Source organism: Salmo salar, chromosome ssa19, assembly GCF_905237065.1.
Source record: "Salmo salar chromosome ssa19, Ssal_v3.1, whole genome shotgun sequence".
In the NCBI taxonomy this organism is placed as follows: Eukaryota; Metazoa; Chordata; class Actinopteri; order Salmoniformes; family Salmonidae; genus Salmo; species Salmo salar.
The window spans coordinates 55388980-55413741 of NC_059460.1; the positions used below are offsets into that span (position 1 = coordinate 55388980).

Below are 24762 nucleotides of genomic sequence, written 5' to 3' on the forward strand. Positions count from 1 at the left end.
GCCAGCCAGCCAGCTTGGCACCAGACAGGCACTGCCACCCTGCCAAGACAAACAGCCTACCACTAAGGTTTATCTGTGATTATGACATTCTAATTAGCACAGAGTGGAGGGGTAATAAATTATCCCTATTTATTTTATCCGATCATAACTGATACTGAAAGTTGGGGCAGTTGTATGACCAACAGAAATAAAAGGGTCTGAATACTTTTTTTTCCCTGAATACTTAGCTGTGTTTGGTCTCTTCAACCATGGTTAATACGTCTGACCAAGGACCGGGCATGTCCTTCGTCGACAATTTTGACTCCTGGAATTGGCCTGGCTACTTTGTGGAAGACAGAATTCACCTGGTTGAAAATGGCTCCTGGATGTTGTCATCAAACATTGGGAAGGTTCTTGGTCAACTAAATTGATGTGAGGACAATATTAGCATTACATGTAAATCCGTTTTTACCATCCCATCCTCTTTGGTCTCTATGAGAGTTCCACATGTTGTCCCTGAAAGTGGTAACATGTCAAATGGTGCTAACTGGAGAAATGTAATTGCTATTCCTACTTTGGATTATGCCTATTAGGAAAATAAAACAATCTTTGAGTCTCCTGAAATCTCAAAGTAATCTGACTTGTATTGAAACTCCGTATGATTTTAAATGCAGAAAAGGTTTGACATTTTTACATCTTAATAGTCATAGTTTATTACCTAAAATGGATCAGGCAGACCCTGATATTTTTATTGTATCTGAGACCTGGTTAACTGATAAAATCCTGGACTCTGAGGTTTCTATGGATGGTTACAATGTGTTTAGGACTGATAGGAAAGGCAAAGGTGGTGGTGTTATTTGCACAAGGACTATTCTTTCTGTGTCTCTGTTAACGGCTACCTCCAGTCCTAAACAATTTGAATTGTTGGCTTTAAGTCTTCAGTTGGGTTCACACTCAAAAATAACAGTTATAGGAATCTATCGTCCATGTGTCAGGGATATACAGATGCCTCGATCCAAACCTTGTTTTATCAACAAGAGGAATTTTTTAAATTTCAATGAACAGGCCTTTTTTTGTGACCTTTACTTCAGTGACTTTGATTGTATTGCATCTATACCTGACCCAGAGTTGGCTTTGAACCACTTCACAAATGTTTTCAATGGTATTGTAGATAAACATGCTCCCTTTAAAAAAAAAATAATAATAAAAAAACACTAATAAAAATATTTTAAAATAATTAAAAAAAAAAAAATTACAAAAATTAAATAAAAAATATTTTTAAAAAAAAATCGGTCACTATCTAATACACTATCTGAATGTACAAGGAACACAGCTAAATTCTGGAAAGCTGTTAAATCACTGAAGGGTTATGTCTCCTCGTCTCTCCCCCAAGAAATTACTGACAAATTGATATCATTAATGCATTTAATGACCATTTTATCTCCGCAGGCTTTATATTTGAATGTATTTCAAAGCCAGCTCTTGAAAAGAGTAGTTTGGATGTAGATGGTGAAAATCTATTGAATGATACTGAAAATGTTGGTCAGGAGTTTCCTTTTAGGAAATTCACTGATAAAGAAGTCCTGGATGCTTTGTTAACATTAGCCAAAAAAGAAATCAACAGGGGCTGATCATTTGGAGCCTGGTCTGCTTATGTGTGCAGCATCTCTTATTGCTGGCTCAGTAGCCCACATTTCTATTTAACATTGTTATCAGGAAGTATTCCAAAAGCATGGAAATCTGCATATCTTGAAAATAGATTTTGCATCTCGATGTGACTCCGTTTAAATAAAATACATCTATACCTGCATTGTCAAAAACACACACACATTCCCTCTCTCACACAAAGTTGTGTTTGCAGTAGTGCACTAAACCTTCAACACACTATTTGTTAGGATATATGTTTGCAGGTTGACTACTATGCCCTTTTCCATGCTCATTACACAGGTGCACCTTGTGCTGGAGACAAAAGGCCACTAAAATGTTAGGTTCTCCAACAACCCAATGCCACAGATTTCTCAAGTTAAGGGAGCATGCAATTAACTACCTCATCCCCATATTGTTATTTATTTTTGCTCTTTTGCACCCCAGTATCTCTACTTGCACATCATCTGCACATCTATCACTCCAATGTTATTGCTAATTTGTAATTATTTCGCCACTACGGCCTATTTGTTGCCTTACCTCCCTAATCTTACTACATTTGCACACAGTGTATATAGATGTTTCTATTGTGTTATTGACTGTACGTTTGTTTATCCCATGTGTAACTGTTGTTTTTGTCACAATATATAAAAAAGAAATTGACGGGAATGTCCACCAGAGCTGTTGCCAGAGAACTTTATGTTCATTTCTCTACCATGAGCCACCTCCTTACATTGTGTTAGAGAATTTGGCAGTACATCCAACCAGCCTCACAATTGCGGACCACGTGTATGGCGTCGTGTTGGCGAGCAGTTTGCTGATGTCACCATTGTGAACAGAGTGCCCCAAGGTGGTGGTGGGGTTATAGCATGGGCAGTGCATAAGCTACAGACAACGACCACAATTGCATTTTATCGATGGCAATTTGAATGCACAGAGATACTGTGACGAGATCCTAAGGCCCATTATCACGCCATTCATCCGCCGCCATCACGTCATGTTTCAGCATGATAATGTACGGCCCCATGTCGTAAGGATCTGTACACAATTCCTGGAAGCTGAAAATGTCCCAGTTCTGCCATGGACTGCATACTCACCAGACATGTCACCCATTGAGCATGTTTGGGTCGCTCTGGATCGATGTGTACGACAGCGTGTTCCTGTTCCCACCGATATCCAGCTATTTTGCACAGCCATTGAAGATGAGTGGGATATTCCACAGGCCACAATCAACAGCCTGATCAACTCTATGAGGAGGAGGTGGGTAGCACTGCATGAGGCAAACTGTGGTCACACCAGATATTGACTGGTTTTCAGATCCACTCCCCTACCTTTAAAAAAAAAAAAAGTATCTGTGCGACCATCAGATGCATATCTGTATTCCCAGTCATGTGAAATCCATAACTAGGTAAAATCTTTGACATTGTTGCATGTTGAGTTTATATTTTTGTTCAGTATAATTTCATTCAACATTCTGGCATGCAAGGAAAATGTCCATGCTTTTCAGTGCTTTGTTTCAGACTGTATTCCAAGAACTGGTATCAAATTCAGATTTATCAGGCAAGGAAGTAACCCTACTCCTCGGCCAGAGGTCGTGTGGCGCTCTGAACACTCCGAGAGCTAAGCGCTCCGAATTTACGAACGGACAATCTGACAGAGCTCTGAATTTACGAATGGCCCAGAGCGCACTCTGACCCTCCAGAGTGAATTTACGAACACAGCCTTAGCGTCTCAAAGCCTCTGAAGGAGACCAGATAGACTGATCACACTGACTCACGTACTGTAGGCCTAGTTCAACCAATAATCATGGGAGTCAGTGCTGCTTTGTCATGGAGGAAATTGGCACCAAAATACAGATATATTTCTCATTCAACTCAGCTGACTACAGCTTCGAAGACGTTCTCTGAGCAAATAGTTTTTGTCTCTCTGGGAAAGGCCTAGTATTTAGACAGGTAGACAGACACTCCCGCAGAAATAGCAATTTGCAGCCACATCGGCTATAACCACTTGTTTCCCTGAGAGAAACAAGTGGTCTGAGAAGGTTGTGGCCAGTGGGCTCAGTTCAGTATCACTGGTAGGTGGAAGAGCTCCAGTCCACTGTGATTTAATAACCACTGCATGGCAACGCTCACAGTCACATGACATGGCTATAGGGGTACTCAGTCATGGGCAATAAAGTAATGGCAGCTTACCCCTCAGGTATTTTTAAACAGCATACCAAGTAATTAAATGAACATGCCATTGGCAGATTTGGTAAAAAGTGAAAACTAACTTTACCTTCTCCAGATGCAGCCGGTTATTGACTGCTGGACTGATAGGTGCAGGCCACACCCCAGAACAGCAGCATTTAGCTTATTCGCTACTTTCTTAAGTCGTCTGAATGCCAAAACTGCCATGAAATAAACATGCATGGTCTACACTAAGCACAGGGATCAAGCACAGAGAAGACCAAACATGAACGCATCTCATTTATTGGTGTTACACACAGAAACGCATGGACACAAACATATACAGTAGGCCCAGCAGACCCTGCTTGGCTTGTACGCAAACATGCTTTGATACAAACCAAGAGGTTGCAGTAAATCCCTCAGAGTCAGTTGTACACATACGCCAACACAGCCAGAAGGATCTGGGCCCAAAAATACACTGTGTACACGAGGGGATGTGTCAGGACCGTGAATAAGGACAGCTCTGTTTTACTGGCTGGTTTCGAGGCCGACTGGAAGAGGCACCAGGAGCAGCACTTGTGATTTGGGATATATGAGTGAGAAAGTGAGAGAGCGTGAGTGAGAAAGTGTGAGTGAGTGAACAATGGGAAAATCACAGAAAGTGAGAAAAATAAAGAGAGAACATGTGCATGAGCAGTTTGGAACAAACTGTCTGGAAATCCCATCCTCCACTCTACATCTCCCTCCCAATTTAATCCACTCTCTCTATTAGAGGTCGGCCGATTAATCGGAATAGCCGATTAATTAGGGCCGATTTCATGTTTTCATAACAATCGGTAATTGGTATTTTTCACACCTTTATTTAACCAGGCAAGTCAGTTAAGAACATATTCTTATTTTCAATGACGGCCTAGGAATGGTGGGTTAACTGCCTTGTTCAGGGGGAGAACGACAGATTTTTACCTTGTCAGCTCGGGATGCAACCTTACGGTTAACTAGTCCAACGCTCTAACCACCTGCTTTACATTGCACTCCACGAGGAGCCTGCCTGTTACGCGAATGCAGTAAGAAGCCAGGGTAAGTTGCTAGCTAGCATTAAACTTATCTTATAAAAAACAATCAATCATAATCACTAGTTAACTACACATGGTTGATGATATTACTAGTTTATTTAGCCTGTCCTGCGTTGCATATAATCAATGCGGTGCGCAGTCACGAAAAAGGACTGTCATTGCTCCAACGTGTACCTAACCATAAACATCCATGTCTATCTTAAAATCAATACACAAGTATATATTTTTAAACCTGCATATTTAGCTAAAAGAAATCCAGGTTAGCAGGCAATATTAACCAGGTGAAATTGTGTCACTTCTCTTGCGTTCATTGCACGCAGAGACAGGGTATATGCAACAGTTTGGGCCGCCTGGCTCGTTGCGAACTAATTTACCAGAATTTTACATAATTATGACATAACATTGAAGGTTGTGCAATGTAACAGGAATATTTAGACTTAGGGATGCCACCCGTTAGATAAAATACGGAACAGTTCCGTATTTCACTGAAAGAAAAAAAACTTTTGTTTTTGAGATGATAGTTTCCGGATTCGACCATATTAATGACCTTAGGCTCATATTTCTGTGTGTTTACTATATTATAATTAAGTCTATAATTTGATAGAGCAGTCTCACTGAGCGGTGGTAGGCCCCAGCAGGCTCGTAAGCATTCATTCAAACAGCACTTTCGTGCGTTTTGCCAGCAGCTCTTCACAATGCTTCAAGCGTTGCGCTGTTTATGACTTCAAGCCTATCAACTCCCAAGATTAGGCTGGTGTAACCGATGTGAAATGGCAAGCTAGTTAGCGGGGTGCGCGCTAATAGCGTTTCAAACATCACTCGCTCTGAGACTTGGAGTAGTTGTTCCCCTTGCTCTGCATGGGTAACGCTGCTTCGAGGGTGGCTGTTGTCAATGTGTTCCTGGTTCGAGCCCAGGTAGGAGCGAGGAGAGGGACGGAAGCTATACTGTTACACTGGCAATACTGAAGTGCCTATAAGTCAAGGGTATATGAAATACAAATCGTATAGAGAGAAATAGTCCTATAATTCCAATAATAACTACAACTTCTTACCTGGGAATATTGAAGACTCATGTCATATGTTCTCATGTTCTGAGCAAGGAACTTAAACGTTAGCTTTCTTACATTGCACATATTGCACTTTTACTTTCTTCTCCAACACTTTGTTTTTGCATTATTTAAACCAAATTGAACATGTTTCATTATTTATTTGAGGCTAAATTGATTTTATTGATGATGTATTATATTAAGTTAAAATAAGTGTTCATTCAGTATTGTTGTAATTGTCATTATTACAAATAAATAAATACTACGCATTTTTTTTTTTTTTTTAAATAAAATCGGCCGATTAATCGCTATCGTTTTTTTGGGGTCCTCCAATCGGTATCGGCGTTGAAAAATCCTAATCTGTCGACCTCTACTCTCTATCTCCCTCCCCCTTTCCATCTTGATTCAGAGAGTGTCCGACACTGAAAGTAGACCACGGAGGAAAAGTGTGACATTGCTATTTTGGTCCAACAGACAACCTACCTATCCAAGAAAATAGACCTGTTTTTCTCAGCCCCGGTCTGTATGCTAAATCCCACATTGTGAGGCCATTGTCGTGATACGAACTGTCATAGTGCTTCTATGGATAATGAGATGAGTCTTACACGTATACTTAATGCCATTCTCTCCCTCTGAGAGGCTAACAAATTGAGGCAGCTCGGATAATAATGAGACCAGTGAGGGAAAAAAAAAGAGGCCTCTTCTCACATGCATGCGCACATACAACACACACATTCCTGGAGAACTTCTCTGCCTGTCACCATCTTTGTTTCAGTGAACAGAAAGAGCTCTCCCACGCTAATAGCCATCTATAGTATAGATACGATGTTGCCTTACGTTAAACTTGCTACTATCCCATTTCAGATGACTCTGGTCATCGGAATGATCACTTCACATTTTAGTCATTTAGCAGACTCTCTTATTCCAACTGACTTAAAATGCATTCAACTAATGTAGGTGAGACTAAACAAAAATCGAAGAAAGAGATTAAAAAAAAACATTCACCTCTAGGAGAAGTTAATTACACCACCAGGCGTCAAGGCTAACAGCTAACCCTCATGGCTCACACAGTCAACAAAAGTTCTATGTCTACAGCTTTGGGAACCCCAACTCGCCCGTTTCTATTTTACATCAAACTACCTTTTTCCCAGTGCTCTATTCACAAAGCCCCCAACGTTCCCCATCACAGAGTTACTACTCACACGTACCCCAAGATGACCCTTGCATAACTGCTTCTGCACTGGGCCTCCTCTCGTTCACTTCAAAGTCTTTCAGCTCCCAGATAACTTGCATCCACTTTCAATGTGTTCCAATCCTCCCGCTGCTCTGTGTTGGTCTCTTCTCCTGAGGGAAACTTCACTGAGTCCAAACGCGGCTTATTGCTCAGGCCAAATGCCACCAATGTGGATGGACGCTCCGGTCCCTCCTCTTCCTTTTTTCCTCTACCCCTCCTCCTTCCGCTCTCACACACTGCCCCGCACCACCTCCCTTCTCTCAAATCTCTCGCTCGCCCTCTCTCCACTTCTCTCTCCTGTGTGGCTTTGACCAAACAGGCTCCACTAGGCATAGTATCCTTGCTGCCTCTCTCAAGTAATAAAAAGGAGGAAAAGAGAGAGCGAGAGACCAGTCAAAGGGGAATTCTTCCCTCCTCCAGTCTGTCTAAATAGGGATGGAAAGAAAGAATGAAACTGGGCCAGCATGCTGATATTGGATCATGTTCCAAGTTTTATGGCTCCTGTGATGTTGCTGCAGACATGCTTTCCTAACTAATCAGATAGCACATCTGTACAGCCAGTTATCTTAATTTGATCACTCTGTTCTTGCTGACTTATTCATGTATTCCTGTTTTAAAAAGGCTTTTAATGTTTGTAATTTCCACTTAAAAAATGTCTAACTTGATTTCCCCTACCGAGAAATGTATCAACCCCTATAAAAATGTCCATTAATTATAATCCGCATAATTCACATGTCCTGTTGCTGCAGGATTATTTTCCTGCTGTGAGAAACTGGTCAAATTAAAGGTCAACTGCTCTTGAAAACCAACTTCTCCTTTTGAAAACAGCATGTATTTCATCGATATGAGTCAGAAATATTTATTCTACTGTCAAAATTTACTACAAAGTGTAAATAGAATAATGTTGGTCATAAAGTCAGTCTCGTCCAAAACGGACACATGACTAACTTCAGGGTTTGGATTCCAATTATGTCAACAATTCATGGCCCCTTTTGCCTATTAACACATGGTCGCATCGTGTAAAAGACTGGGTGAGTTCGCTTTGCATGGCCGGGTGCCCCGGGCGGGTAGAGACCTCGCCTTAGGAGGACCAATGGAATGGTTGAAAATGAGCAAACCCCGCCTACCTGTTACACCGGGCCATGCAAACCGAATTCCCCAGACAACACGGTGTATCTTTGGCAGTAGCTTGATATGCAATGCACATATTGATCAGGAAATAACTAAGTCTAGTGAAAATGGGCTTCTGTAAAGTTGATCAAGAATCAGATGGCCAGGATATGGATTAAATGCAACGCTAGTGTTAGGGTTGAACTGGCTATTTGTATGCATAACTTATATAATATACCGGGGAAGCCATGTTACAATGCTAAGTACATAAACTACGAGTAAATCAACTGTTGAAGACAAGAAGAACTACAACCGGCAACAGGAAGTGCGTCACGACGCTGGGATCAGCCTGCACGCCGACGACAGGAGGAGCAAGTTTAAACCACGCTCCTCCTCCCTCAGACAGGCCAGCATTGAGCGGGAAATATCTCTCAGTATAAAAGAGAGAGAACAATAGAATGTGACGCCCTCTTCTCTGTTTTGCCCTGCGAGGTAAAACAGCGAGACCGTATATATACGAACCACACATATACCACGCACGTGTTTGCATTAATTAAAGTACAGCTAAATCAGAAGTTACTATGTGCTGACTATTTTGTTCTGTTACCAGAAACGAACTGTCGCAACATTAACACTAGCTACAAGTTATGCGGGCTGCCAACCATCAAACTATGCCTGGTGTTGTTGCTGACGGTGAGTTGGTTACACTAGCTAGCTACATTATTTGATAATGTTAGCGAATAGCAAGATGTGTCTCATGAAACACATTCCAGACACTAGTTCTTGCTACCTTTGGCATAACTGTGATTTGACAGAGAAATATCAGCTAGCTAACATTAGCTGCCGCTAGCTATCCCCCAAGCTATGCCAAATAGCTGCTGACAGCTTGGCTAAACACAAGGTCAGCGCTGGCTTTACTTTCTAGTCGCCTCTTCCTCTCTACTCTAGCCCACACATAGAACTGTATTAGCCCTTGTTTGTTGTGGTTGAATGGCAAAGACAAAAAAAAACATCCATATGAAACCACGCCCGGAAGACAACTCTCGTGGCCGCTAGCATTTCTTAATGAGCATTGATGAAAAACGAGGCCAAATCAGGAAGCGCAGCTCGCCTTTAAGATAGATACAGGTGTACTACAGTATGTGTGACCATGAATGCATGCATCAAAGACATGAGGTCTGTTCAACTCATAAGATAAATAAGTTTCCTTTTTATTAATGGTTATTCGGGATTTTGGCAAAGAGGCCCTTTATCTACTTTCCCAGAGTCAGATGAACTGGTTGATACCATTCTTATGACCCTACGTGCAGTTTGAACGAAGTTGCTAACTAGTGCAATTGCTAACTAATGTGAGCATAATGACTGGAAGTCTATGGTATCTGCTAGCACTCTAGCAGTCATTGTGCTATTGTACCCACGAGTTCATCTGACTCTGGGGAAGTAGATAAAGGGCCTCATTGCCGGGGGAGGGGAACGTGCTACAGACAAGCAACATAACCCTTTACAGTTCATAGCAGGGTCCCACTTCAGTCAGTCACTGAGTGTGTTACAGTTTCTTAATGAAGCCTTGACAGACAGTGAGATCCAAACACCTACTACTGACAGTCCCTGTTTTCAGCCTGTCTGTATCCAGAGAAGTTATACTGTACTCCTCCAGGCAGACACCATTCAGCCTCAACCCTGACCTGCAAATCCTCCATCTGGCCACAATCAATGAAAAACTGTTTCAATCAATGTTAAGCTGTCTGACAGAGTAGACTAAAGTAGGGTAGCTAGAGAAGTAGGCTACAGCACATACATCTCTCTCTCAAAAGTCCTACAAGTGGGTCACACACACTGCTGTGTTCTGCTTGTGTCCTTCATACAGCGAGGTGTTGAATAGGTAGAGCTCTTCACTCACCTTGAGGGAAACCAAAGTGAGGCTGAGAGAGGGGTGTAAAAGCAAGCTGACCCCAGTACTATAAGAGCTCTAAAGTTGTCTGCAGGAGACTGGACAACACGAATCCCCCTGTGAGTGTCCAGACCGGGTGACAATTAATCATGGGCCCAGTCGCTCACCAACCTCTCTGGCACCATTCTACATTGTGTCTCACAGCGTTATTGCATGAGAAGGTATCTGCTGGAGCCAGACCCTATTGGAAAAATCTGACAACCCCATAGTAGAATCATTTTATCTAATTTACCTAGTCCAAATCAAATCTTATTGGTCACATACACATGGTTAGCAGGTGTTATTGCGAGCATAGCGAAATGCTTGTGCTTCTAGTTCCGACAGTGCAGTAATATCTAACAATTCCACAACAGATACCTAATACACACAAATCTAAGTAAAGGAATGGAATAAGAATATATCAATATATGGATGAGCAATGAGAGCAGCATAGGCAAGACGCAATAGATGGTATAAAATACAGTATATACATATGAGTTGAGTAATGCAAGGTATGTAAACATTATTAAAGTGGCATTATTAAAGTGACTAGTGATCCATTTATTAAAGTGGCCAATGATTTCAAGTCTATGTAGACAGCAGCCTCTCTGTGTCAGTGATGGCTGTTAAACAGTCTGATGGCTTTGAGATGGAAGCTGTTTTCCATACTCTCTGTCCCAGCTTTGATGCACCTGTACTGATCTCTCTTGTTGTTGTGTGTTCTATGCAAGAAAAATGTTTCTTGAGGCGCATTCAAGTTACGAGTGCCAAAGGGAGGGAATTCCCAGAATATAGTATAGTTAACTAGCCAGCTAGCTTGTAGCCATAGATAGCTAAACAATGGAAGGTGAACTAAGTAGCTAGCTGGTTGATGTTTTCCTTTGGTAACCAGGGCAGATGAAAGCAACATTCACCTCCACAAATGCTATTTACATTGATATCGATACTGAATGAAGCAGTTAAGGGACCACATGGGCACCCTTAACTTTTACACTTAATTTAAAAGGGGGAAATTCACCTTAAAATGTTTTGTGCAACTGACTTAAAGTTAAGGAAACTTTAAGGGAAAAGATGAGGGGAAATTAACTTAAGGTGTTTTATGTAACCTGGGTCCAGTTCCCGTCTCCACACACTCTCAATGTGCTTGTGGCTGGTAGGCTTATGTCTGCCTGGCCGCAATGCAACACAACTAGCTCCTACATTTTTAAAAAGTGTATTATCTTGATTTAAAATGTTTCCCCATCCGCAATGTAATTAGTCTGAATCGTCAACCGACCCACAGGTTGAAAGAATGTTTTCAGTCTACCTGCCTCAACTGTGGGCATCCAAACCGATGCAGGACTGATTAGCTCAATAGGGTAAATGCAGATTGGCAGCCCCATGCGTCAACCCATTTATGTATAGCCATGATGCTGCGTCAGTTGGGCTAGAGGCGAGTAGGCTTATTGTTGCTAATAGAATACCTGATATTATGGACCATGCAAAAGCTATATGCATGCTCCAATATGTTACAATAATAAATCATTTTACCATTGTTATTTGGCTCATTTCTGGAGGTGGAAATGATCCTTTAGATGGTGTCAGCATAATTTCATCCAACAGGTTAAACAAACACCTCCATCATGACTTAGTTGGGAGGAGATTTTCGATGTACCGATTCCATGGCACATGGTTTAGGAACTGATACACAAAACGACACCTGACTCAACTTTAAATGATTATACAAAATTCTTGCAACCAATAGATAGATAGATAGATAGAGATAGAGATAGAGATATATATATAGCTTGTTTTTGGTCACAGGTTCAGGAATGGCTGAAAACGTTCAACATTTACTTGGAGCCAACTCTGCAGGTAGCACTGCTGGGTGATTTGAAAAGTCATAGTCAATCAATCAATAATACTCTTAGCAAAAATGTTCATCTTTAATTTACAATCTGTAGAAACTAAGAGCATAGAAAGGTTCAGAACTTTTGTGAAACATCACAGCGGAAAAATATATGGCAGCTAGAAATCAAAACTGGATGGTCTTCAGAGATAGATGGGAGCGGTTGATGGTAATGAAACGATGCAGACAATTACATTGATAGAAGTCACAATCTGCAATATTAAATCAGATCTACCCCTTAAGAAAATAAATAAACAGTTCAACCCCCCCCCTCAACAGTCTGTACTTGGGACATTTAAGGTATTACCCAGGACAAATGCGACCTGCCAACTTGGTGTACCCGTCTGGCTGTTCCTCTATTATATTTTCATAACAAGGGCTCCTGTCTGTGGCCAACAGAAAGCTAGGTAATCCATCAGTGTCTGGTCTGCTATCGCTGCATGGGGACATCACTCCCAGGGGGAGCCAGAGCTAAACTTGTCTCAAAACTGCCTCAAACAACCTTCTCCCAAAAATCCCTCTGTCACCAATCACTTAGCCTCGAAATTCAAAACTAGTGAAAATAAACTTGATTCAGTTAGAATTCCAAGGCTAGTACCATAGAAATAGAATTCTATGGCTTGTACTGTAACAATCAGTCCAAATGCTCCAACAAATAAACCAAGCCAGATGTTTACCGCTTTGCACTTCCTTTTAAATCGCTTTACACTGAAGTTGACGAGAAAAAGCTATTGGCATTAACCGTAGTTGCCTTTGTGGATATAAAAATCAGTAAATCACTATTGTAAGACCTCTAATACATCTGTACAGTATTCACTTAGCAGACGCCTTAGTTACTCACACACACTCTGACTTACAGTATTGTGTGCCAAAGAGATTAGGGGTTACGCCTCGATCTTAAGAGTTACAGCAGTTACAGGGTGGTTAAGTGACTTAATGCTTACTTCAAACAGCTGGAATTAGGTAATGTATGAGGATACAATTGCTCGACTTCAAAATTGACTTGGTAACACTTTACTGAAAGCCCACAGGCAAAATGCATTCTGCAAAATATCATAAGAACATATAACACCCTTAAAATAGTCTTAGTATGACATACATAGGTCCGCAATAGCCCCAACGCTGCTTAGGTCTTCTATAACGCTTCTATCCGAGAGCACCCTTAGCAACAGAATGGTTCCAAACTGTTTCTGCAATGAAAGCATAAAGACAATTCAAAGCAGCTGTGAGCTCTAAAGTAACATTGCCACAGAGAGTCAATCTCAGTAGTAATTTGAGAATGTTTCCAGAGTCTAACTTCAAGGTAGAGGACAAAATGAAGATGCGTGAAAGCCAGAAAGCCATCGCTTTCTAGGAGAACCAGCTGAGTAATGGAATGGTAAACTGACAGTATAATCAGAAGCACATTGGGTTCTTGAGCTCGCTCACCTCTCAATGGCAGCCGGTCTTCAGCTTCTGGAGGCCTGAGAGAATTAGGGGGAACGGGTCGGTTGTGCATCCCAGGGACTCACTGCTGATGTTGGGGCTCTACTCCCTCTCTGCTCCTAGACTACAGAAGCAACCAGAAAGAACAATTGAAGTTAGCAAAACACAGGACCTTAGCTACAACTGCACCAACGCAGAGCTGGAAGATGTGAAGGGTCACAACTGAGTGTGTATACTACACTAGCATGTAAGGTGGAAGTAGCCTTTCCAAGGAAAATCCCGAGTCATCATGTTAATACTTGAAGGGTAGGAAGCATGAGTTTCTCCTCACCAATGTAACAACACAGTGTGGTCAAAGACTTAGTAACGGAGTTGTAGTCACAATCTGGTTACCTATAAGTACAAACGTAGTTATGTTTTTGGGGTACTACATTTATTATCTCATTTCCGGATCTCTTCTAATCGACAATGCACTATATCTCAATGTCATATTAAGCATCTACTCTGCGCTACCGAGTTGCTAGCTCGGTAGCTAGCTCAAGCTGGCTAACGTTAGCCAGTAGCCATGCTAGAATATAATTACATTCCAGACCAACTGTTGGCGGCGGTGAGCTACAATCCACCAATCACAGGAAGTGTGATGCAAACACCTAGCAAGTTGATTTGTAACAAAGTATTTGCTTGTAAGTTGGCTGAACATTTTATTCAAACCTGTCGTCATGAGTGCAAACGATTTGGGTTTAATTTGAAGTTATACATTTTGAAGTTAGTTTACATTATAGGGAATAGGCTGGCTTGCCGGGTCCTCCATATTACATCACCCCCCTGAAAAACTTTTTCCGACACGACTACGGCATTCTGATCTGTCTTATGTAATGACTTGAAAGATGGCAAAGTGAGGTGTAACTTTGCATTGGGACTTTTGATGTGTATACTAATGCAAATCCATATGTAACATGTGGTTACGTTTTGCTGCCTACCCTGATTCAGGAGGGGTTAAATGCGGAAGACATTTCTGAATGCATTCAGTTGTGCAACTGACTAGGTATCCCCTTTTCCCTTCCCATAAAGGAGGAACGCAGAGGGGAATTCCTTGCCAACTTAAGAGAACACTTCTTACGTTTGCCCTCATTTACGACTGAGTAATACTTCAACTTTGACCTCTCCACTATGTTCATTAGTCATCTCTAAAGCACTTCTGTCCCCTACTCTTTTGTCTTCCTCTGAGTGCCAGAGTATGGGTGAAACTCAAGACAGTCCAGCAAACAGAGAGCTTCCAATGGGAAATAACGCCCTCTGGTTGCCATGGCAGCCTGCTCGTGAAGCGGATTCCTCCCAGCAGCCTCTTGGACAGGGGCCCCGTTCTAATACTTTGATAATGCATCCTTAATTTCTTTATGCAGCAACATGGGACAAACTTACGGTGAAGCTTATGCTGGAAAAAGCATTCATATGTGAAAGTAGCCATGTGCGACCACACTGCTCTGGCTGACTGTCTGTGCCAGGTTCATAATAGGGAGGATATTTGAAATTATTTTACTTTTAGAATAATATCATGAACTTTTTTCGGATATACCCCAAAGAATATTGTAAAAAATGCTCTTGACCAATCAAAATGATGCAAATGGCAGAGGTAAAGAGCGGACATATTTTTCCTCAGGTAATTTTGGCTTACAGCTACAGTGAAAGAGAAGTCCGAATTTCACCATGATAGAATGGATTCTGATACAAAGAGGTTTTCTGGTGAGTGTTTTCCATTGAACTGTGTCAGGTATAGTGGAAACTCCATTAGGTGCGCGCCTGTAATTGCTATTTTAAGAGGGGAAAATGGCATACCGATGTCAGGACAGACTGGAGGGCTAAATGCCCAGCAGTAGCTCAACGCACCGTTATAAAAACTACATTCAAAGGTTTGCTGTTTTATTAAATTAAGAATTTCAATTATGGCATATCCTTGTAGGTAACTGTTGGATTCTAGCTTGAAATATACTTATTCATGTTCAACTTATTACTTTACATGTACAAGGAATGTATATGTTAGGGGTCAAGGAAGGGTAAAGAGGAACTTGGTGTGTGGAAAGTTACTGAGTGAAAGTTACTGTGAGAGAAAAGGGGAACAGGGTTTATGACCCAGGTCTGTTGAGTAAGGTGAACAGGAAGTCACTGATAAACATCATGGAGAAGTCACCAGATAACCAGGCACTGCTCGACTGAAGACAACGCAACATTTCAAATAAAATGTTATTAGTCACATGCGCCGAATTCAACAGGTATAGTAGACCTTACAGTCAAATGCTTACTTACGAGCCCCTAACCAACAATGCAGTTTAAAAAAAATACAGATAAGAAATAAAATTAACAAGTAATTAAATAGCAGCAGTAAAATAACAATAGCGAGACTATATACAGGGGGGTACCGGTACAGAGTCAATGTGCGGGGACACCGGTTAGTTGCCCCCTCCTCTTTTATACCACTGCTACTCTGTTATCATCTAGCAGTCACTTTAATAACTCTACCTGCATGTACAGTGGGAAGAAAAAGTATGTGAACCCTTTAGAATTACCTGGATTTCTGCATAAATTGGTCATAAAATGTTATCGGATCTTCATCTAAGTCACAAAAATAGACAAACAATCTGCTTAAATTAATAACGAACTATTATAATTTTTCATCTCTTTATTGATCACACCCTGTAAACATTCACAGTGCAGGTTGGAAAAGTATGTGAACCCTTGAATTTAATAACTGGTTGACCCTCCTTTGGCAGCAATAACCTCAACCAAACGTTTTCTGTAGTTGCGGATCAGACCTGCACAACAGTCAGGAGGAATTTTGGACCATTCCTCTTTACAAAACTGTTTCAGTTCCACAATATTCTTCGGATGTCTGGTGTGAACCACTCGAGGTAATGCCACAGCATCTCAATCGGGTTGAGGTCAGGACTGACTGGGCCACTCCAGAAGGCATATTTCCTTCTGTTCAAGCCATTCTGTTGTTGATTTACATCTGTCTAATGGGTTGTTGTCCTGTTGCATCACCTAACTTCTGTTGAGCTTCAATTGGCGGACAGATAGCCTTACATTCTCCTGCAAAATGTCTTGATAAAATGAATTTCCAAGTTTTTCCGTCAATGATAGCAAGCTGTCCAGGCCCTGAGGCAGCAAAGCAGCCCCAAACCATGATGCTCCATCCACCATACTTTACAGTTGTGATGAGGTTTTGATGTTAGTGTGCTGTGCCTTTTTCTCTCCACACCGTGTTGGGTGTTCTTTCCAAACAACACAACTTTAGTTTCATCTGTCCACAGAATATTTTGCCAGTAGCGCTGTGGAACATCCAGGTGCTCTTTTGCGAACTTCAGACGGGCAGAAATATTTTTGGGGGACAGCAGTGGCTTCTTCCGTGGTGTCCTTGCATGAACACCATTCTTGTATAGTGTTTTACGTATTGTAGACTTGTCAACAAAGATGTTAGCATCTTCCAGAGATTTCTGTAAGTCTTTAGCTGACACTCCAGGATTCTTCCTAACCTCATTGAGCATTCTGCACTGTGCTCTTGCAGTCATCTTTGCAGGACGACCACTCCTAGGGAGAGAAGCAACAGTGCTGAACTTTCTCCATTTATATACAATTTGTCTTACTGTGGACTGATGAACATCAAGGCTCTTAGAGATACTTTTGTAAACCTTTCCAGCTTTATGCAAGTCAACAATTCTTAATCTTAGGTCTTCTGAGATCTCTTTTGTTCGAGGCATGGTTCACATCAGGCAATGCTTCTTGCGAATAGGAAAATCAAATTTTGTGAGTATTTTTACAGGGCAGGGCAGCTCTAACCAACAGCTCCAATCTCGTCTCATTGATTGGACTCCAGGTTATCCAATTAGCTTTTGGGGAAGTCATTAGGGTAGTGGTTCACATACTTTTTCTAACCTACCCTGTGAATGTTAAAATGATGTATTCAATAAAGACAAGAAAAATACAATGTGTGTGTTATTAGTTTAAGCACACTGTGGTTGTCTAGTGTTGTGACTTAAATGAAGATCAGATTGTATGTCAAATTTATGCAGAAAGGGTTCACATACTTTTTCTTGCCACTGTACATGCAGGTAGAGTTATTAAAGTGACTGCATAGATGATAACAACCGAGAGTAGCAGCAGTGTAAAAGGGGGGGGGGGGGGCAACGCAAATAGTCTGGGTAGCCCTTTGATTAGGAGTTCAGGAGTCTAATGGCTTGGGGCTAGAAGCTGTTTAGAAGCCTCTTGGACCTAGATTTGGCGCTCCGGTATCGCGCGGTAGCAGAGAGAATAGTCTATGACTAGGGTGGCTGGAGTCTTTGCATCACTGCCTGGTGATACCAGGCAGGAAGCTTGGCCCCGGTGATGTACTGGGCCGTACGCACTACCCTCTGTAGTGCCTTGCGGTCAGAGGCCCGAACAATTGCCACACCAGACAGTGGAGCAACCGGTCAGGATGCTCTTGATGGTGCAGCTGTAGAACCTTTTGAGGATCTGAGAACCAATGCCAAATCTTTTTAGTTTCCTGAGGGGGAATAGGTTTTGTCGTGCCCTCTTCACGACTGTCTTGGTGTGCTTGGACCATGTTAGTTTGTTGTTTATGTGGACACCAAGGAACTTGAAGCTCTCAACCTGCTCCACTGCAGCCCCGTCGATGAGAATGTGTGCGTGCTCAGTCCTCTTTTTCCTGTAGTCCACAATCATCTCCTTTGTCTTGATCACATTGAGGGAGAGGTTGTTGTCCTGGCACCACACGGCCAGGTCTCTGACGTGCTACCTATAGGCTGTCTCGTCATTTTCGGTGATCACTGTTGCGTCATCGCCAAACTAAATGATGGGGTTGGAGTCGTGCAGTCATGAGTGAACAGGGAGTACAGGAGGGGACTGAGCACGCACCCGAGGGGCCCGTGTTGAGGATCAGCGTGGCGAATGTGTTGTTAGGCAGTATTGGGCAACAGATAGCAGTTCTGAGAAGTTACACCCATAATCTCATCTTGACATAAATGCCTGTTTGATTGTGTGCAAAATGTGCTTGCAGCTGAGGCACCCAGTGAGGAGAATAAAACTAGGTTTAAGCTTTTTCTAGTCGTCCGTTTGAGTTTTTACTCTGTTCGTTCAGAACCTAACGTAACAATGTCATAAGGATAATTTAAATGCAATTTAGACAAAGCTTTTTCATTGTTAAAATAGGTGTGAAAAATGTTCTCCAAAAATGAACACTCACTCAAGTCATCAAATTCTAACGTCCGTTCGGATATTCTATTAATCAATTTACAGTATCCATCCCTAGTTCATTATAGGGCATAACGTTGAGGAACGTTAGGATATCAACATGCCCATTATATTCACAGGCACATAAATCTTTTGTCTTGCCCTCAATTGTCTCAAGGCTTAAAAATCTTTAAACTGTCTCCTCTCCTTCATCTAAACCAACTGAAGTGGATTTAACAAGTGACATCAATAAGGGATCATAGCTGTCACCTGGATTCACCTGGTCAGTCTGTCAGATGTTCGTAATGTTTTGTACACTCAGTGTACAGTGTATTTGCAGGATCAGAGATGTTCGCTAAGCCCTCGATTCTTCTATTACAAGCGGAGGAATATTGCAAGTTGTTCTTCGGCCTATTTATTGACTTTTTCCTTAAGCCAGGCAGAGTAAATATGTTGGTAACAGATGGAAGTGTTAAGACTGTGGCTTCCCACACGTAATGCAGCTCAAGCCACATGGCGATAAACTAGCTTCAGAAATATCACACTGTGGCAATATAATGCTAGTGTTGGATAACACCACATTGGATACACAGTGTGTGGGAGGGAGGTGCTACAAGACATATTGGATGATATGACAACATAATACTAACTCCTGGAGGTTGATAGTTGGCCCACACGGACCATTAACAGGTGCTTAGCTGTGCCAGCCCTCTCTCAACTCCTACTCTGAATCGATTGGAAGCAGTAATCCACGTTATTGCCCCACCAGCTGCCAGATAGAGGGGGATTAAACTCCATGCAGAGAGAGAGAGAGCGAAAAGAGACTGCGAACCCTCTATTTACCATTTCATTACATTATTAATCTGCTGAACAGGCACCCTCACAGACAGCCATCGATAACACTAACCTCTCAATGACCTGTTCATTGAGCCATTACCACCGACAGGCCTTTATTGCAGGCTACCTTGGGGTGGCAGGTAGCTTTGAGGTTAAAGAGGTGGGCTAGTAAACAGAGGGTTACCAGTTCGAATCCCAGATCTATAGGATGGAGGATAGCTGGAGATCGCTCTCACTATCTCCAATCTGTTAAAATATCTTATTAAAGGGAGAGGTTCACAGGTGCACTTGGCTACGTAAGCTGTATTGATTGGTTTAGTGAAACACTAAACCTAAAAAGTGGAAGTATTTGGTTAATGCTCTGTTTTGCAAAGTCATGAATAATATGGTACACAATTGCGCCTTTAGTGTGAATAAGTAGCTTTGTTTCAACAAAATAATCTCTTTGGGCCATTGTCCTGTTGAAAAACAAATGATAGTGGGACTAAGAACAAACCAGATGGGATGGCGTATCGCTGCAGAATGCTGTGGTAGCCATGCTGGTTAAGTGTGCATTGAATTCTAAATAAATTACAGAGACAGTGTCACCAGCAAAGCACCATCACACCTCCTCCTCCATGCTTCACGGTGGGAACCACACAGGCGGAGATCATCCGTTCACCTACTCTGCATCTCACAAAGACACAGCGGTTGGAATCAAAAATCTCAAATTTGGACTCATCAGATGATTTGGAAAGGCACACACCTGTCTAAATAAGGTCCCACAATTGACAGTGCGTGTCAGAGCAAAAACCAAGTCATGACGTCGAAGGAATTGTCCGTAGAGCTCCGAGACAGGATTGTGTCAAGCCACAGGTCTGGGGAAAATTACCAAAAAATGTCTACAGCATTGAAGGTCCACAAGAACACAGTGGCCTCCATCATTCTTAAATGGAAGAAGTTTGGAACCACTAAGACTTCCTAGAGCTGGCTGGCCAGACAAACTGAGCAATCGGGGGAGAAGGGCCTTGGTCAGGGAGGTGACAAAGAACCCAATGGTCACTCTGACAGAACTCCAGAGTTCCTCTGTGGAGATGGGAGAACCTTCCAGAAGGACAACCATCTCTGTAGCACTCCACCAATCAGGCCTTTATGGTAGAGTGGCCAGACGTAAGCCACTCCTCAGTAAAAGCCACATGACAGCCTGCTTGGAGTTTGCCAAAAGGCACCTAAGGACTTTCTGGTCGTGAGAAACAAGATTATCTGGTCTGATAAAACCAAGATTGAACTCTTTGGCCTGAATGCCAAGTGTCACATCTGGAGGAAACCTGGCACCATCCCTACAGTGAAGCATGGTGGTGGCAGCAACGTGCTGTTGGGATGTTTTTCAGTGGCAGGAACTTGGAGACGAGTCAGGATCAAAGCAAAGATGAACAGAGCAAAGTACAGAGAGATCCTTGATGAAAACCTGCTCCAGAGGACTCAGGACCTCAGACTGGGGCAAAGGTTATCCTTCCAACAGGACCACAACCCTAAGCAGACAGCCAAGACAACGCAGGAGTGGCTTTGTGACCAGTCTCTGAATGCCCTGGAGTGGCCCTGCCAGAGCCCGGACATCTCTGGTGAGACCTGAAAACGCTGTGCAGCGACGCCTCTCATCCAACATGACAGAGCTTGAGAGGATCTGCAGAGGAGATTGTGAGGAACTCCCTAAATGCAAGTGTGCCAAGCTTGTAACGTCATACCCAAGAAGACTCAAGGCTGTAATCGCTGCCAAAGGTGCTTCAACAAAGTACTGAGTAAAGGGTCTGAATACTTATGTAAATGTGATATTTCCGTGTTGAATTTTTTTTATACATTTGCAAACATTTAAAAAAACAAAAAAAAGATTTTACTTTGTCATTATGGGGTATTGTGTGCAGATTGATGAGGAAAAAAACAATTGTATCAATTTTAGAATAATGCTGTGACGTAACAAAATGTGGAAAAAGTCAAGGGGTCTGAATACTTTCCAAATGCACTTTATAGTATTTCCGACCAGTAACTAATAACATACTGAGGATGTGATGTACAGCAAAGTGAAAAAAAACGTACTACCTTACAATTACTAGTTTTTAAATCAGGCAGGGGCTTCAGATCGTCTTGCCCAAACAGCAGGTCCATGATGTCCTGATTCTTTCACATAGACCTTTTGTGTATGTGAGAGTTAGGGCTGTGACGGAACGCCTCACCAATATCCAATGGTATAGCGTGGCGCGAATTACAAATACCTCAAATGCAAAAACTTCAATTACTCAAACATATGAACATTAGATTGTCAGGAGAGTACCCTCCCAAAAATAATCACACAGCCATTTTCAAAGCAAGCATATACGTCACAAAAACCAAAACCACAGCTAAATGCAGCACTAACCTTTGATGATCTTCATCAGATGACACTCCTAGGACATTATGTTATACAATACATGCATGTTTTGTTCAATCAAGTTCATATTTATATCAAAAACCAGCTTTTTACATTAGCATGTGATGTTCAGAACTAGCATACCCACCGCAAACTTCCAGTGAATTTACTAAATGACTCACGATAAACGTTGACAAAAAACATAATTATTTTAAGAATTATAGATACAGAACTCCTTTATGCAATCGCGGTGTCAGATTTTAAAATAGCTTTTCGGTGAAAGCACATTTTGCAATATTCTGAGTACATAGCCCGGCCATCATGGCTAGCTAATTTGACACCCACCAAGTTTGGCCCTCACCAAACTCAGATTTACTATAAGAAAAATTGGATTACCTTAGCTGTTCTTCGTCAGAATGCACTCCCAGGACTTCTACTTCAACAACAAATGTTGTTTTGGTTCGAAATAATCCATAGTTATATCCAAATAGCTCCGTTTTGTTCGTGCATTCAAGTCACTATCCAAAGGGTGACGCGCCGGCGCATTTCGTGACAAAAACTGTCAAAATATTCCATTACCGCACTTCGAAGCATGTCAAACGCTGTTTAAAATAAATGTTTATGCTATGTTTCTCGTAAAATAGCGATAATATTCCAACCGGGCGACGTTGTATTCGTTCAAACACTGAAAGAAAAAAATGGAGTTGTCTCGTGCACGCGCGCTCCAGTGTCATTGTTCTCAGCAGGACCACTCACAAAAACTCCTGTTTTTCACCCAGAGACTGGAGAGCTCTCATTCCACTTTCTGGCGCCTACTGAGAGCCAATGAAAGCCTTAGAAAATGTCATGTTACAGCAGAGATGCTGTATTTTTGATAGAGATGCCCTAGGAGAATAAATTGTCTGACAGGGCACTTCCTGTATGGAATCTTCTCAGGTTTTGGCCTACCATATGAGTTCTGTTACACTCACAGACACCATTCAAACAGTTTTATAAACTTTAGAGTGTTTTCTATCCAAATCTACGAATTATATGCATCTTCTAGTTTCTGGGCAGGAGTAGTAACCAGATTAAATCGAGTACGTTTTTTATCCGGCCGTGAAAATACTGCCCCCTATCCCAAACAGGTTAAATTTCTGCCCTGCTAGAGCTGCCCCGGGTCAACTGTAAGTGCTGTTATTGTGAAGTGGAAACGTCTAGGAGCAAGAACAGTAGCTGCGAAGTGGTAGGCCACACAAGCTCGCAGAACGAGACCACCGAGTGATGAAACATGTAAAAATCGTCTGTCCTCTGTGCAAGACTCACTACCGAATTCCAAATTTCCTCTGGAAGCAAAGTCAGCACAAGAACTGTTCGTCAGGTGCTTCAAGCCTAAGATCACCATGCGCAATGCCAAGCATCGGCTGGAGTGGTGCAAAGCTCGCCGCCAATGGACTCTGGAGCAGTGGAAATGCGTTCTCTGGAGTGATGAATCACCATCTGGCAGTCTCATGGACGAATCTGGGTTCGGCAGATGCCAGGAGAAAGCACTATGCATTCGGGCAGGTAGCGAACTGTAAAGTTGGGTAGAGGAGGAACAATGGTCTGGGGCTGTTTTTCATAGTTTGGGCTAGGCCCCTTAGTTCCAGTGTAGAGACATCTTAACGCTACAGCATACAATGACATTCTAGACGATTCTGTGCTTCCAACTTTGTGGCAACAGTTTGGGGAAGGCCCTTTCCTGTTTCAGCATGACAAGAACCCTGTGCACAAAAGTGAGGTCCATACATAAATGGTTTGTCGAGATCGGTATGGAAGAACTTGACTGGCCTGCACAGAGCCCTGACCTCAACAAACACCTTTGGGATAAATTGGAACACCGACTGTGAGCCAGGCCTAAATCGCCCAACATCAGTGCCCAACCTCAATAATGCTCATGGCTGAATGGAAGCAAGTCCTCGCAGCAATGTTCCAACATCTAGTGGAAAGCCTTCCCAGAAGAGTGGAGGCTGTTATAGCAGCAAAGGGGGGACCAACTCCATATTAATGCCCATGATTTTGGAATGAGATGTTCGACGAACAGGTGGCCACACACACTTTTGGTCATGTAGTGTATGTAATCATTCCATTCTAGGTCAAAAGTTTACACTTCAGTTAATAAAATATTGGATTAACATATTTTTGGCAAACCATCAATTACCAAGATTGTGTGTGTATGCGTGACAAGGGCCCTCCAAAAACCAGATGTCAAGATCTTCTAAAAACAGACTGTGTTGATTGACCGCTTGGGTTTAGAGGAACGGAGAGAAAAAGTGAGGACAGATTAAGCCCTATAATCTGCAGGCAGGACAGCCAGCAATCTATCGTCCAAATCTGACCAAAAAAAAAAAAAAACTGCCTTCAGAGTCAGATTATACCTTGTATCCCAGTTCCCCGTGTACTGCGTTCCACACTATACATAGGCTACAAATCCTTTTTAGATCGTGGCCATCGTTCTAAACACCCTTAAAAGTCTAGAGAGACAAAGTGGGCTAATAATGTCCTGTTGAAAACAATTGTTTTTGTTTTTTATACGTCTAATTCTGTCCATTTTACTGTTATGCATTTTCAGATGTTTAAATGCCATTTTCTTTCAATTACGTTTGATGTAGCACAGGAAGAGAAGTAATTAGGGGGTGGGGGTTGTCTTGGCCAGGGTTCTGCATATAGTGGAGGTCTACATTCTACAACAGGATAAGAGGCGGTGGCCCACCACTTCCTGAGTCCAAACACTGCCGTCACACGCACCACAAGGGTTTGTTATTGTACAGCCGTGTGCCAAGGAGTTTGTTGGCTATACA

At 42.2% G+C, this 24762-nt stretch overlaps 1 protein-coding gene across 6 annotated transcripts in view; it reads right to left on the bottom strand.

Moving 5' to 3' along the window:
• The window catches only part of LOC106579277 (leucine zipper tumor suppressor 2), a 49891-nt gene that overhangs the window by 13581 nt on the left and 11548 nt on the right, over nt 1-24762 (bottom strand). Inside the window, exons 1-2 of one of the 6 annotated variants that reach the window (XM_014159050.2) lie at nt 13891-14078; nt 13501-13621 (exon numbers count right to left, since the gene is read on the bottom strand). The exons of 1 other annotated variant lie outside the window; for it this stretch is intronic. The gene's annotated coding sequence lies outside the window, so the exon portion shown is untranslated. Of the gene's footprint in view, nt 1-7112; nt 7437-13500; nt 13622-13828; nt 14079-24762 lie in introns of those variants that run through there. 4 more of the 6 variants (XM_014159048.2, XM_014159047.2, XM_014159053.2 and 1 more) reach the window with 4 other exon arrangements.